The following is a 16,877-nucleotide window of genomic DNA, read 5'->3' on the forward strand; positions in this document are numbered from 1 at the left end:
CAAGGGTGTAAATGATGAATTACTTTTCATCAGCTGAAAGGAAACATACTCCGGAACAATACTGAAAGGGAGCAGGAGCATCTGACCTCCTGCTTCAGAGCAGCCAATATCTTCATTCAAGAAGACAACCATGAAATTACACAGAAAATGGGATTGTCATGAACAGCCCCTTGAAATCTCAGTATACAGTCATTACTGCATGGGAAAAAGCCTTCATCCACACATCATAACTTGTAACAGACAAGGCGGGGGGGAACCCTCACCCTGAAAACGGGCCTTGGAGTTACCAGTAGGAATGTAGAAAATATTTGTTGATTCAAACTTTTCCCCTCTAGTCTCCCATATCATTGTAAACAGACATAACAATGTTCTAATTCCACAGTAATACTGGCTTTCTAGCCACAGACAGCTCGCCGGAGCTGGTTTGTAAATCAAAAGAAAGGAAGAGAGAAGGAAAGCCAATCTATCGCTTTATTTATATTATCTGTCTTTGGTGAATGATTTATCATTTAAGTGCTTTGAGAAGAGAATCCAGAAACTGTTGTCCAATTAGTGCTGCCTTCCTAAATCACATACTATATATATTAGTAATTATCAGAATCACAAAACGTCAAGAGCTTCATATTCAGAGTAGCAACTTATTTTCTGCATTTACCTAGCAAAGTTTATATTTATCCAAATTAGGCAGAGAATAGAAAGCAAACAAGAGGCTGCTGGTTTATTTGAGAATGAAACCAATCACAGAGAACAAGAAGCCAGGAATATGAGGATAAAAATAACACGTTTAACTGTTTATTTCTTTTTTCTTACAGATTTCTGCATGGACTTTAATTAAGCTAGCCCTGAGCTAGTGGGCATAGAGAATTTTTTCTTCCTTTTTCATTTTTTTAATTCCTCATTAAGCTGTTTTTTCCTTAGCTCTCATGGTTTTAATGACTAGTCCCATTAAATAGGTCAATGGGCTTCTTTTATTTCAGCTTTTATATAGACTCATATTCCACTGAATCTTAAACACTGAACAGCCAAAGTCTTTCTAGGCATATTTCTTCATTCCTGCAGATAAAGATGTTTTTCTTTCTCTTTTCCCTGTTCTCCACAGCAGCTGACCTCTCTTTGCAACGTACCTGGGGAAAGCTCTGGAATGCTCGCTTCAGTCTGCGTCAGCCGTGTGCAAAAATACCTCCCAGGTAAGTGCTTGGCCAAGATTTGCAACTTGTGGGTGGCAGCAAGGAGGAGGAAGAGGAGCGAAGGCATTCTGTGTGCCCTTACACCACCTTCCCTTCCTTTTCCCTCTATGACTGGCAACGTTGTTGGCAAGACTGGGAGGGTGAAGTCGATGACTGACCCGTATAGTTGGCTACGTGGGCAGCCAACGTGAAGAGAACAGGATTCTGACTTGAGTACAAGTGGTGCACAAAAAGGCTGTGGTCTGAGGACCTCGGGGGCATCTCCCATGCTCTCCACTCCTGTGGGAGGGACACTACAGAGTCTCCTCTCTTTGCAGAGCACAGGGACTCAGATCAATGAAAAGAGAACCAAGAAGGGAAGTTGCTTTGCAAGGAAGTCAAAAGGACTGTTTACCTAGGAAAAAGAGAAAAAATAAAACCACAACCCAAAACCTGCAAAAAGTGCTGTAAACTAATGAGATTAATTTAATTAATGTCAGGACTGACAATGTGTCGTTAGTGACTTTCCTTGATGGTCAGTCTGGATCGTAACTTTACGATCCAATATTGCACATGAGGTGCTCCTGCTTCCATGTCCGCTTTTTGAGTAGGAAACTGCAGGACAATGCTTCCTAATTGCTTCCACAGCTCCACACTATGAATTACTGTGGGCACATGGGCTGGAAACAGTCACTTTTTCTAGGTGGTGTGGATACTTACGGAGCTGTTGTACCTTGCTCTTCTGGCCAACAGTCTACATGGATTACCTTCACCTGAGACACGAGGTCAGCGCCACAGATTTCTCTACAGCATAGCAGTGGCTCTTTGTAAATACTTCACATCCAGGAGAGAGAGAAGCAACACTCTTGACTTCTCTAAATGCTTTCCAGCCCACCCGAGTTGCTGCACCACAAGCATGTTGGTCCAGCAAATATTATATGCTTGGACTTAATTCTCATCCTCTTCTCCCAAGTTTTTATCAGGTCGATGAAACATATCTTTTTCATGTAGTCTTTTAGTAAAGTAGATTATTCTAGCCCCGAATCGTGCTACACAGAATATTCAGTGTCACTAACGTGTCAGGGAAAAACCTGGCAGAAAGGTGTGTGCAGACTGGGAAAAATTCTGGTCTTCATTGATTGCCACAGGTGGAGACACAGCATCGCAGTGTAACGTGCAGTAAATTAGGTGACTGCTAACAATTCAAATCCAGACACCCCTTCAGATACAGTTTGAACTGTGTTATTTTAAGCGCAAACTGGGCTAAAAATAATCCGAGTCTCAACTCATACCTCCTAAGCCTGTACTCAAGATGTCTAAATGGGGAATGAATCAGCCCATACAAGTTGTGAATCCCAGTCTAGAGTTGCCTGCATGTCTCCGCTGCCCCTGAAAGGAGCCCATGGAGACTTTCCTCCCCAGCTCAGTGCCTCAAGCAGGAGGAGATGAATCTTACCATCTAGCTGCAATTTGTAGAATAATTAGGACCTTGACTGTGACAACCTTTAGCCTGTCAGCAGTCATGGTTTAGCTCATAGTTAAAATGCCAGTGGCGACTATATTGCAGCTACTCTAAATATATCCATATTTTAACTAGATGAGGTGATACATGGGTTTGCGGTGATTTGTTTAGATGTACAGGGTAGTGTGAAAGGACTCTTTAAGCTGGGCTTGAATCCATTTTATTGCCTGAAAGGTGATTTTGATTGTCTTTCCCTCTTTTAGAGTTGAACAGTGATGAGAGCAGCTATTCTGTGATGGGAAAGCGGGGTAACCCCTAAGTATAACCAAAGGGTGATAGCAGGATATGGTGAGTACAAACCTGTTCCATGCTCCATTCCACAGCAAAAGATGCTTTTTATTCAGATTTAACAGATATGGTGAGTGTAGCTAATGAAGCTATTTGACCACTGAGCAATCTTTAATGCTCCAACAAACTGAACTCAAACTACACAAGTTCTGTGCTGCTCAAATTTAAAGTTTTATTGAATACGCACCTTTTTTGTAACCTGTATATGTTTCAGCACACTGGTAAAGAATTGTCATTATCCTAATGTCCCTTGAAATAAATTTGGAGATAGTAAACAGTGTAAAAATATATAAACAGGGAGTTGGCCCATTGATTTTTATGGCTGTCATCACCTTATGTATAAGTGATTCTCAGATGCCACAATTGATAAACAATACTTTTAATTGAGCAGTCAAAATAATGCTATTAAAGCAGAAAACTGATTGAAGAAAGACATCCACTAATGTGAATAATTCTGTTTTTAAGCAGAGTACCGTGTACCATTGCACCATGCGAGACAACCTAAAGATAGACTGAACTTGTGGCGTATGGATCAGTGTAATAGGAGAGAGATTTTCTTCTCATTGAGGAACGCTCAGTTGTTCCTTCTAGGGGAGGGAGTTTTCTATCCAGATCAGAATTTCTAAAGTATTAGGCATCAGAGAGGCAATTAATGGGATTTTCGGAAGTGTCTGGGCACCGGATGTCAATCGAGTTTCTAGGTGATTTTTGAAAATGATGTCTAGAACCCATCTGCATCCGTTGGCACCCGGATACCTCCAAAATGTCGGGTTGTGGTGTCTGCTTTGATTTGTGATGGATACAGTCTGTAGCACAACTAATTGTGACTGACAACACAAAAAGACAGGTGCAAAATTGAAGCACAGGTCTAAAGGCTTCGTCTTATGTAGCTGATGGACATTAAGTATATTTTTAGCGTTTCACTTTCACTGGCTCCTTAATTAAATAAAAATATTTCAGATAGAGCAGCAGAAATCAACTTCTTTGACTGATATGAATCCTGTTTACTCTCCAACTCTGAACTCAGCAGGTTAAGTAATTGGGAGACAGAAAAGTTCCTATATTTCTATTTCCAGCTGGTGGTACACAAAAGGCAGGAAGTTATCTCATTAATGGGGCACCAGCTTTATGCAAATTATAGTAACAAAAAGGCTTCCCTTCATACTTTTCATAAATTACCTAATAAAGTAGGAATAAATGGCCATATTCAAGAGCCTTTGTTGTATTTTTAGCACAAGACTCTTTCTGTTACTGCAAATATGACTAAATGCGCCTTGTTCAAAAGGGGTGTTTATGAAATAAGGCCACTCAAAAGCTTTTATTCCTTAACAGCCTTCAGTTACTTTTATGGCACAAAATTAACATAATTAGTCACAGAGAATAGATGACATAAGCAGCGTGCCATGCACAAAAGGGGAAACCAGTATCTAAGGAAGGTATTTTGAGAGATCAAAAATTTTCAAAGTGCTCAATACTAGAAGGTCCTTTTTATTTGTGCACAGCCTTAAGTTACTTTCTTACTCCGTGAAATTCACATAATGAGATGCAGCAGACAGATGACATTAGCGATGAGCCATTAGAAAGAGGTCAGTTTCCTCTGAAAGATAGTCACTGTTCCTGCTCGTCATTAATTTGCAGCTTCAAAGCAGCGAGCATATGATAGTCTGGCATGTTAAGCAAGTTGCAGTTATCTTTAAATAACCATTTTTTTCCAGTTATTAGAAGCTAAAGTTTTTAAACTTCTGACTGAAAGCAAAATTAAAGCACGCAGCAGTGTAAAAAGGCTATGGAGAGATTAGAAAAGGGAAATCAAATATGTTTTATAAATGAAGTTAGCTTTTCCCCAGGGAAAGGCTCCCTTAACTTTTAGTTCAAGAATTTGGGGTTGCTGACAGAGCTCGCGGACTTGATTGCTTACTGGGAGAAGAGAGGAAAGTCACTATTTTCAGCTGCTATCTTCTTGTTGACCAACATGCCCTGGGCAGAAATGTACAACAATGTGAGTAACATTGCAGCCCAGAAACAAAGACATCTGAGACGCTGGAGCAAGGTGAGAGAAGACAGAATGATCTGCTGTGCTTATGGCTTGATGTGAACTTTGGTTATATCTCCAGTTTGGCAGTAGAAATATATTTGGATAGGGAAAAAAAAGGCTTGCGAGACTTGGATCATGTCTTTTTTATAAATGAGTAGGGAGTAAACAGAAATGTAGTGCAGTAGGCAGCAGGCAACTCCAATGCATAGCACTGAAATCTTGGTATAAAAAGACTTGTCACTTCTCCAACTAATGTCACGTGTCCAAGCTGGTACTAACAAACGCTCTTGTTCTATAATAAATATCCTTTCATTACTACTCTTCACTTCATATTTAATGCTGAAGCTGTGTCACGGGTGAAGCCTCAGAAGGATCCGGGTAAGTAACCCAGTTTGACTGTTCAAGCCCAGACTGAATTACACTGCCTGTGCAGTGCAGAATGGGAGACGGCATTGTTAAAGGATTTACGTTATGCCAGGGTTACCGCAGTTAACACAGGTAGGAGGAAATAATAAAGTAATAATCCGCCCTAGAAACATTATTGTTAATTAGAGTTTTTTTCTTAATTTGGTGGGCTTTGGGATCATGCATCAACATGATCATGTAAGTCATCCAAATGAAGAGCATGGCTTCCCCAATTTCTCTGTCACCCTTCTGCAGAGACAGACCCCAGCCCACATCTCTGCTACTCACCCAATTCCCCACATGCATGCTTGGCACACGGTAACCCATCCCAGCACTGGGCCTGACACAGCTTTGGCCACGAAAGGTTTCTTCCACAACATAGCACACTGCTCTTAGGGAGGCCAGGCAGCCACAGAGTTGTGATCCATATCATGTTCCTCGCCCTTAGGGCAAGGCGACAGGCCCTGCCTTGCTTAATTATAAACTAATTGAGATACAGCCCTTGGGATCCATCCATGGCCAGCCACCCGTTAGCGGTGTCTGACTTTTCCAGCCCGTGGCAGGGGAGGCCAAGCCTTGTAGGCATCTCATGTAGGTAGCACTCCTAAATATCTGCAGTAGGATGGAGTGAAGCTGAGCTCGAGTTCTTATGGAAAATCAGTTAACTGCACAAAGCCTGGGGGCTATCATTCATCTGTGGTGGTTTAATTTGGACTGGACTTTCGTTCTGCGCTGTGATTTACTTGGGATGAAGCAGGGTTCACTGAGCGAGGAGAGGTGCAAGATGTTTTACAGCCTGGCTGTGGGCTAAGCTGCTTTGAAACTCATTTAGAACTACCACTAATGCTATTTTTTTCAGATAGTTGGATCTGATTATGGATATATCATACAGGTTGCAAAGCAGACACATCCAGATTATAGATTCAGCATTGAATTCAGACTTAAATTCCCCTGAAGCCTTGGGATACCCTGATTTGATGTCCCAGCCCTGGTTTGTTAGGAGCATTTCCAGCTCTACCCTACTCTAGTTGATTTGGACTGGTGCTTCCAGTTGTGCACCTATCTAGCGCCAGCAGTTCTTCGAAATTACTTATTTACTGATTGAGTCTTTATCAACATGGGATTACCAGTATTTTAAAGAAGAGAAACGTTTACATACCAGGCCTCTGGAGTCTCGTCTTTGAAGACCTTAGTTTCAGAGCAAATCTTCCCTTTCTGGTGACGGCGTCAGCACCGGGGTCCTCACTTCTCAAGATGTTTTTCTGAACTAGCAAACCTTCCCACTGGAAGGGGAACTCCAAACAGCTGAAAATTTAGGAAACAACTTGTAAGGTGGACACGTTGAAGTGTCCACACTTGAAAGATCAAGTTGATAAAATAAGTAGAAGGTTAAAACCCAAGCAATCCTTCTACTCCTTTCTTCTACAGAGAAAGACATATATTTAAGACAGTATTTTCCTTCCTTTTGCAAGAAACCTCTTTGAATTTGTTTTGCATAACCTTCGGGTTATGCTTTGCAACTGTACTGTGACTTTTCTATCCTCCTTTTTAAGCTAACCAAAGCACATCACGGGGTAACTGAGCTTCTCCAGTGATTTTGGTCAGAGGTTACACAAAGTACTCTGTTATTTTTGTGGGTGCTGTAAATAATTAGTACTAATTAGTCACAACCACTGCCAAAACCAGAGTCCTCCTTGTGCTCCTCTTTGGGTCTTCAAATGCTCTATCAGGTTATCAGTGAGCTGGGACAGGTACTGGGATAAGAGTCACGACAAGAAAGGGTGTATTGACCCGTGTGTCTTTTTATGGTGCCACAAGTGTTTTTGTAGGAAAGAGAAAACTGGGAGAACTAAATCTTAAGTATGGAAGTGTAGTATGTTACCAGACCCTTGCTAAGCCTTGCAGATGCATCAGGCTTTCACCACACATCTTCAAGGAATTACTGCAACTTATGTACTAGTTTTTGTGTCCAACAAGTGAAGCAGTTACTGTCAGTAAATGTTGTTCTCAACTTGTCTGTGCCAAAATGGGTAAAATTGATTCCAGCTAGTTTTTAATCTATTTTCACTTACGTTGCGTGCAAACTATCAAGCGGTAACGTGGAGATGGTCTCCTGAAGAAGAGTTTATTATGCCAAGTCCAAAAAATATGGTTGGATGCCTTATGAGAGGGGAAATAAGAACATTCGAAAGCTGAAATAAGCAGCACTGAACGCTGATGAAATGCCAATGTGATTCTGCCAAATCAGTGAACAGGTAAACATGAGGAAGAAACATCAGGGCAGAGATGTGTAAGCTGTAAACCTGTTCCAATAAATGATATATAGTGAAAGGAAAGACAGAGTTCAGGATGGGTTTTGTGAAAATATGGAGGAGGATTTTGCTGGGATTTTAAATGAGTGCTTCATGTCTTTTAAGTGTCTTTTATTACATTAAGCCCACTTCTTCAAGGGAAAATATGGTTTGTTTGTGATACGTTTATAAAATAATTGCTGTTCCTTGCTTGTACAAAATTCTAGGTTTTCTACTTTCTATTTTTTTTATATATGAAGCCTCAGTAATATATCCCTATATATTTATCCTAAAAGAAAGTTGTTCTCAATAGGAACTTATCTCTTCCATTTGGCTAATGTTATCCTAACTGGACATAGTGTAGCCACATAGATGTCTTCAAAAGGAGCATTAGAATTTGTTGTATAGCTTGATTCCAATATCCGAGTGTATGAGAATTAACATCGAGGCACTCCGAAAGCCTTTCAGTGTAATGGATCTCGGTTTTGTTTTCACCGAGATGAAAATGAAAATGAGGGGGAATGACAAAAAACAAACCACCCTAACCACCCTTGCTTTATCTTCATTGAAAGGTAGAAAATAGCTACAGAAAATAGGTAGAAAAACACTCCTAGTTTTCCCTGAAAAATTTAGTATGGACCAAATCCCAGCATGCTACTGATGATGAGTTCAGGCTACTCCTTGACATTAGACAGGAGGATAGGATTTGTGAAAGTGCTCTGTTGACCTAATAATGCTCCCATTTACATCAGCAGGAGGAAATTTAATCAATGCCAAGTGTACTCCGAAGCCTCAAAGCCTAGAACGTCAAAAGTTGTTACTTCAGAATGTTATATTTGAGTTTGATTATGAAATTATTTGGTGTTTGGTATTTTGTTTGCATTTTTTTGACAGGAAGGGTTTAAGTAAGAGGTATTATGCCAAGTAAGAGGTATAACTGAAGTATATGTACTGGGACCAGACTCGTGCAGTGATTAAGTATTGTCAGCTACTCAGATTAGACATTTCTAATTTTTGTAATTTTCAAGTCCCGTGTCTCCCATTATCAATAATTTCTATAAATACTGTGATACCAAAAGCAATTTTGGAAGATGGATACAAGCGGAAAGTACTGCAGAGAAAAATTGAAGGCTACAAGACTTTTCCTGGTATTCCTGTAGTCAAAGGAAACCAGTGGTAAGGAAAGAAATACAACAAAAGGAGATGCTAGCAATTTCTACGTGTCACGTTTCAGAATGGATTATATCTGCTTTAACTAATAAGAATCTATAGAACGGAATGAGAGAATTATGAATTGGATGTTCTTGTTAAGGTCTAGTTCAGCTTAATTAAAACATGAACTCTAAAGCAATATATATGTGCGTGTGTCTGTGCACACATCGCCTGCTTTATATATCAACATGCATACGAACCAATATATAAAATGCAGACACCCTTGTTCATTATACCTAAACTTTTGCTTTAAACACAAAGCTTTATACATTATTTTAAACACATTTTTAACACATGTTAATAATATTCATGCTGTTGCTTTGAAAAATCTGCGAGATGTGGTTAATGAAGAGAAACTGCAGCATAAATTGCATGTAAAATATGCAATCCACAACAACATATTTTTCTCAAGCTACAGTTTTTTACATTAAACATCTTTTAGCTTGTTTAAATTTATTCCCTATTGTTTATAGAAAGCATCATCAGCCACCACTGCTTGAAACAACTACAAGTAGCAAACCAGGCAATCTTCTTACTTTAATAAGATTCTTTGGTTAAAAATAGATTTTAAGCCTATCTCACATTAAAGGATGTAAATCCTAATGAAATTGCACAAAACGTTTCTCATTTTCAAGGGTTTTTTTTTTTTTCCATACAACCAAACATTTCTTTGTTTTCTGAAGTTTCACCGAAGAAAATAGCCATAGTTTTTTTTGTTGTTGTTGTTGGTTGGCAGTTTTTTTGCTGCGGTCCATTGTGAACTCTCTGGTGTGTGGTTTGCTAAATAAGCCTCATCCGAAGGTCCAGTTCAGACACTTGCACTAGCACTGAGTAACCTGTTATTTTATTACTGTGTCCATGAGATTTTTCACACTATCTCACCGAAATACTCTTTGATGCAATTTCAGTGGCTGGTTTAGCTTTTCCAAAATTGTCATGGTTAGCAATTGATTTCCATCCCCTATGTTTCGTATTGCACATATTTTTATGATCAATTTTCCTCAGTGTTTTTCTTCTATAGAACAAACATCCCAATTCCTTACTTTCCCCTCACCTCAGAATTCTGGTTTTCTCTGTTTTCTCTTCTAGATGGTCTACAGTTGGTCCACACCTTTCTTGACATGGGTATTTAATAACTGTGTACAGTACTACAGCTGGGCCAAGTACTATCAAGGCCAAGAAATGCAGAACTCCATATTTTTTGGAGTTGTATATATTTGTATGCATTCTGAGCTGTTATGTACCTTTTTTCCACAGCATCATAATATTTAGGGTTCTGATCTGCATAACTGGACCATGTCAAGCAGAACCATTCTCTTGATAGAATTTCCCCTATTCTGTATTGAACATCCTGGTTATCTCTAACATACCATAAAATTTGCATTTTCCCTTCTTTGATTAAATGAGAGGCTTTTTTAGGTCAGCTCTCCAATTTGACAAAATCTTGAATTTTAATCCTATTTCCTAATGTACTGGAAGTCCATCTCCATTTGGCATTCAATGTACATGTTGTCTATCTCCATTTGGTGTACAGTTTTCAACTTCGGAAAGCTATTCCATCCTTTTTATACACAAGAGATGAGATAGTATGCATTAATCAATTCAGGATCCTACCGCTTAAAAGAATAGACCACTGCAAACAATTGTTTTTCTTTATTATTTCTATTACTATTATTTCTATTATTATCATTAACATTATTATCATTAACATTATTATTATTAACATTATTATTATTAACATCATTATTATTATTATTATTTCTATTCTATTATCAGAATTGCTGATGATCCCAAAATTGTATTTTATGTCCGAATCTTTTCATGATAAAACCTACTAAAACATACACGAAGACAGGGGCTCTGATTCAAAGAATCTGGTGAAATAATAGAAACAACTAAGGGCATGACAAGGAACAAGTGGCGACTGACATGCATAGATCATCCACTCAATCACATAAGCTGTATGTGTTGCTTAGTAGGTCTCAATCATTTTAAAATTGTGTCAAAAAAGGAATCTGTGTTTGCCTCTGAAGCCTTTTGTCAGAAAGGTGATTTCTTACTGCCACCATGGAAGTCACAGATACTGAAAAATGGGAGAAAGAGGCAGGCACATGGATGATAATCTCCCTGGAATTTCTACTGAATTGACTTGCAAGCCTGAAAGTCAAATTTACTGGAGATAGATAAACACTTTAATTTATGTTGTGGTTTTGGTGTGATTTTTCCTTTTTTTGGGTGGGTGTATGTGTGTGTGTGTTTGAAATTGTTCTTGTTTCCATGTCTTGATTAGCACAAGCTTTTGATTTGCCGAATTTATACCAAATTTACGCTTTATCCAGTCACAACAGAGCTGATAAAAGGCCAAATGAATAATTTTGGCGTTGATCTGATGCATATGACCGGTGAAGGGGTGAAATTTGACTCTGTATTTTTGGATTGCTGGTTTCGTTGGGACCCTGTTATGAGTGTGCTGCAGCTATGCTTTCTTTGCTTTTAGTTGTGAGCTTCATTATATTAACATTACTCGGAAAAGCAACGAGTTAGACGATGTTATGTAGCTGCATATTTTTTGGTTCTGCAAATGAAACCAGGCTGGTTTGTTCCCTTTTCTTGTTGTATTTGCTCTTCGACCTTCTCGTTTATTTGGAATCTTTTTAATTTCTTGGGACATACCTGAAGTCTGGTGTTAGCAATGATGGATAGAAAAGATAGAAGAAACTTTCCTATTGTACTGTCGGCTTTTGATGAAGGTCTTTAGGAAGAGGGATCCAAAGCATATTTGAAATTAAGGGATGGTCTGCATTAAGCACATTATAAAACAAGTTTAAATTTCAGTTAGAATAAATATTGACACTATTGAAGTAGGTTTGTCCACCCCTGATTGAGAGAAAATTATTGCACCCTTCATAAATTGGTGAGAATTACTGTTCAGTTCCATACCCGGCAAGGCAATTTTCTGTTGATACAGCTGATAGACCTTAAGCCCTACACCTCACTCACCAGGATCAACTTTGAGCTGTTTCGGCTGTTTGTAGTATTTTAGAGTTACGGTATAATACCCTCAGCTTCCAAACTATTGTTGTGTGAAAGGGGAAAAAAAAAAAAAGGGTCTTATTTTTTCATCTAAATTAAAGAAGGGAATGAATCCTGAAAGCCACAGTTAGAGGTCACACAGATGGAGAAAATTGTGTCCCAACTGTAGGCTTTGGCTCAGTAAAGTACCTGTCCAGTTGTGAGCACGTATGAGTTTAATAGACTTCCCACTGCATATCTACCCAACTCAGAGAAGTTGAGAAACCTGGAGCTCCCACGCCGTGGCATCATCTGCAGCCCAGGTGGGTCAGAACCCCATATTCTCCCCACTCGTGGGTAATCTGTTCGAGCTGGGTATAGAGTGTGGTGCTGCAGCAGAAAACAAAGGAGTTGAAAGGAGAATTCTATTAATGCCGGCTGTTCCAATGCAAAACCAGATTTCATTTTTAGACTTCTATTTTCTATTTTAATTACTTAAATTTGAACATACTTTCAAGATTATGAAATAAGTGCTGAGAAGCCAGTTATTTTTCATCATTTATTTTTTAAAGCAAATTTATCTTTGAATTGTCATCTGTTAGAATTCCTGAGAAGCAGACCACAAATGAGTACAATATGAACGTGATTTTCCGTGCCAACCCAATTCAAATAAGAGATGTAAAGATCTTTTTTAGGCTTCCTTTGAACACAAAGTGTGACCAGTTCTACCTAAGTAAGCCGTGGGTTGTCCTCCAAGTTTACAGTGTGTATGTGCACACAAAACTAATACTAAACTTAGCCATGTATTTGCAACATATACTCATTAAATCTCCAGTTTAACAGATTCTGAAACCTTGAAATACTCTGCAAAAAGGAACAGCTATAGGAACACAAGAAAGAACTTAAAAACGTTTTCTTGGAAATACACGGAAGAGGCTCCAGAATGCTTCCTTTCCTTTATGGTAAAGGTCCACCATTAAACATCCTGATGATAAAACTTGAAATTTTCTTTCATGTTTTAGATTTCTAACAAGTATTGTTGAATTATATTACAACGAGAGGAATAAGAGATCTGCTTTATGTGAAATTTTAACTGATTTTGTCTTCTTGCCCGTTAAGTAAGAAAACTGTTGCCCTTTATTGTCTGCCTTTTAACTTATGATCTTTTAATGTAATATTTCTTTTTATAGGTCCTTCCCCTACTATTCATTAGAAATGACTGGCTGGCTTTCTAAACTTGGGCTTATTGGCAACATCTCTACTGTCTGTTTTGTGCCTGCTGGTAGTTTCTGTGTATTTTGCTTTGTAGTTACGGGATGCTCTGCTCTGTTAAACCCCTGCGAGCTTTTTTTTTCCCTCAAGTCCTGATCGCTATGTGTCATAACATATCAGGTCTTGGTTGTCGTATTTAGACAAACCCTGTCTTCTGGAGATGCTGTTTGGTCAGCCTAGTACCTAAAAGTTTGGAAATTCCAACCTTACAACTGGTTACTTATCTAGACACTTAATGGATGCTTTAGTTAAGGAAGAGCATGTTTGTGGTCACGTGCTGCCCACGCTCTTCTGCTGAAGTGCTTTGGATCAACAGTCGGTGTCATCTGTTTAACCCAAGGTTGATCATAACCAGGCTTTGACCATCGATACAGCCACACAGCACTTTTTGCTATACAAACGTTAAACAGTATCTATGTCAAATATCTCTCCTTTAATAATAACTTCGCATTAATAAGGCAAACCTGGAAGTGTCTCACCTGGCTGAGGATCCTCAACTGTAGGCTCAGTGTCCTGGAGTTTTGCTAGCCCCAGTCAAAAAGTTTTTGCACCTGTGGATCTGCTTTAACCTAAGTCTGTGTAATAACACATCTTTTGCTAATCAAATGTGTCTTCTCCAAGTATTTTCTGCTCCTTTCAGGGCACTAGAAGTGCTTTTTTTTCTCTGTGTGTACTGAATGATTACAACTATAAAGTAAATCCTCGTTCTTCCTTTGTAGCTTATATATTCAGCATCTAAACTATGCCAAAAAATCATTACTTTTGGGGGTCTGGTGAAGGATCCTGACTGTGATATAAAGAGGAAGAGATATAAGAAAAACAAACATTTATCACTTTGCAATTTACAGACCAAGTTTAGCTCAGCTATGATTTAAAACAGCACATAAAGCCCCTAAATTGATCTCAGAACAGCAAAGTTGAGCTTAACTGCAGCAACGCCATAAGCATTGTTAGAATATATTAGAACAAAAGAACTTAACATTCAGTCTTGATCTCTCCTTGAAATTTATTAACTCCTTGGTGCTAAGAAATATAATTTGATGTCACTGACTGTTGTGGTGTATTTTTGCATGAACTCTGATGGGCTGAGTCATCCATATCTATCACCAAAGGGTTACAGTGACAACTTAGTGCTTTGATTAAAGGTTGCAGTGTTTATTTAATCACTCTTATTGTGCTTGGGAGTCTCTCCTGCTAAATACATTTACTCGAAGCCAGAACGCACACTTGCAGGTCTCCTGCTAGCCAATCTTCTGGGACAAAATCGAGTTCCTGAAAGGTTAAGCCCAACCTACCCCAGTACAATTCTGAATGGAACAGGGGAAGGAAATTGGAAAGAGCAACTAAAGATATTTTACTCTTATGAATCAGTACACAAATATAGATTTATAGTCTGCATATGTGTTTTGTTTTTCCTGATGGCTGTAACTAAGGACACCTGTAAGTCAGGGGAAAAGGGAAAATCAATGGAGGAAAAATGTAATAATACACAGCATTTCAGAGCTGATTTGGAGTCTGTGATGTGAGAAAAACTTGGTTTTCTTTTCCTGGAAAACCTGTAGCATTTAGCCGGTTTGCTTCAGTATAAAGTATGAAATATAATGATTTTTTTAAAGATTCTTTCAGTGTTTCCAACGGAAATGTTGAGCTAAGTGTAGAATTTGTGGGATCAGTTAGCTTATAAATAATGATCCTTTATGCTGGCATTGGGAAATCTGTGTTCCCACAGCTAGTTCAATAAAGCAATTAATATCAATGAATGCTGAAGAAAGCAAATCTCCCTTCACTTTTGTGCGGATTAGTTAACATAAGAAAAATCCCATCCCTCTCTTGGAGCATTTAACCTTCTCCTAGGAAGACATGCTAATGAAAGGTAAATAAAATGTTCTGCTTGACATGTGTTTGCCATTCCTCCCTGATCATCATGTCACACACTTTCCCCTCTTAGAAGACGATTAACATTTTTCCCTGGAAATCTTCACTGTGGCTATTTTATTTCATGCATCCCCGTGCGCCAAACCTGTCTTGTCATTAGACCTCGGCGTTCCTGCTGGTGTTACTGGGCGAGTTCCTGCTCAGCTGAATTTCATTACGGTGGGACTTCACCTCCAAAACTCGCAGATAATGTGTCTTAAGCACACACGACGCTGAAGTCCGCTGTGTAGAAAACTCCTGATTTACTTGGCATTGTATTCGCTCCGAGGGCAAGTGTTTTTCATCTGACAGGGCATATTTCTGTAGCCCACATAAAGTTGTCCACTAAAGGAAAAGGAAGATCTATCAAGGGAATGGGTGTGGTTTCACTGACTTCATCCAACAACGATGGATTTGTGCATTCAGGCTTTGGTAGATCAAAATTTTTGATAAAACAGAGTCATAAACCAGCCCTGAACTTTCCTGCGTTTGGCTACGTTTGCTGAGATTTCACACGCAAGCAGTAAAAAAGCTTAAAAGATTTTTATCTCAGAGCAGCCAAAAAGTGTGGTAATAAGGTAAAGGTTGAGAAGCATTGTTGGCATAAGAAATCCCCTGCTTACACTGGATTTATAACACACCCAGTTTAGTAAGAATTGGCGCTGCTGAGCATTTTCTGACAGTGTTGGGATAATATATTGCAAAAGGCAGAGCAGCCAAGTCTCACACCTGAGGAGTAAGACACACTTCATCCTGCTGATGGAGAAACCTAAATCATACTTTAATGTATACTACAATGCAATTACTCCTCTCTTAGGAGCTCCAACTGTAGAGAGTCGAGGTATAAAACTTGTGATTTTGGTATACTGTGAGAGTTTATTAACCCCTTAAGTATTTGTATGCACTCTGCCTTTGGAGGGATAGCCTTTTAAAGTTTGCCAGGCACGTTTCAAAGGAAAGAAATAGTTTCTGGTGTGTGATGCCATGGGTGTGAGGCCAAAGTGGTTTTCAACGAAGTTTAATTCTTTTTTTTTAAAGTAAATAAAACAATATGTGGAGTGTTGGATTGCATTTTCTATCACCGATGTGTGCTGAAAGACCTCCCCTAAGCTTCAATAAGAAATGTTGTTTCGTGAGAGAAGATAATTTCAGTGCTTGAGAGATTCTGTGCAAGTCTGATATTGCTCTTTTACATTCCTTTACCTCATTTGTGAGCCTCCATATCTTACCAGGATCACTTCTCCTTTCCCTTTGCAGTTAGATTAATTAAAAGTCATATTGTTATAATGAACTTATGCTAAATCTCTACAAATACGAGATAAAAAAAAGCCCAATAACATGTTCTGCAGTTTTTGTGTGCGGATGTGAGAGAGCTGCACTAGAAAAGAGCATGCAGCACGAACACATGCGTGCTTGTACTTTTCAGTGCTATTTCTTTTCTTCTTATATATTCTTTCCTTCCTAAGAGATCAGATTTCACAGTCCTTCTCTCTAGTTCTTATTATGATTTCACTTAGCTCATTTTCATTCCGTATTCTGTATTATGTTACTTTTCTCACATACGCTGATTTTTACCACCAGTGTGTTCTAAGCGGAAGATAAAGCCCAAAGACATTGAGTTCAAGCCTCATATTTGATTTATGATTATGACTGTGGGAAGTTTAACCTGAAAAAGCAAATTTATAGGTGGATAAGGAATACAAATAGACATAATAAGCCTATAGAAAGCATTAAACTGAAAACCTAACCGTTTTTTCAGT

General features: G+C 38.8%; 1 long non-coding RNA gene across 4 annotated transcripts in view; it reads left to right on the forward strand.

Moving 5' to 3' along the window:
* LOC128852498 (uncharacterized) overlaps positions 1-16,877 on the forward strand; it is a 227,094-nt gene that overhangs the window by 23,921 nt on the left and 186,296 nt on the right. For all 4 annotated transcript variants that reach the window (XR_008450372.1, XR_008450370.1, XR_008450369.1 and 1 more), the window contains 2 exons: positions 1,100-1,187; positions 2,892-2,976. This is a non-coding gene — a long non-coding RNA (uncharacterized LOC128852498). The remainder of the gene's footprint in view (positions 1-1,099; positions 1,188-2,891; positions 2,977-16,877) is intronic.

Source organism: Cuculus canorus, chromosome 6 (assembly GCF_017976375.1).
Source record: "Cuculus canorus isolate bCucCan1 chromosome 6, bCucCan1.pri, whole genome shotgun sequence".
NCBI classification, from domain to species: Eukaryota; Metazoa; Chordata; class Aves; order Cuculiformes; family Cuculidae; genus Cuculus; species Cuculus canorus.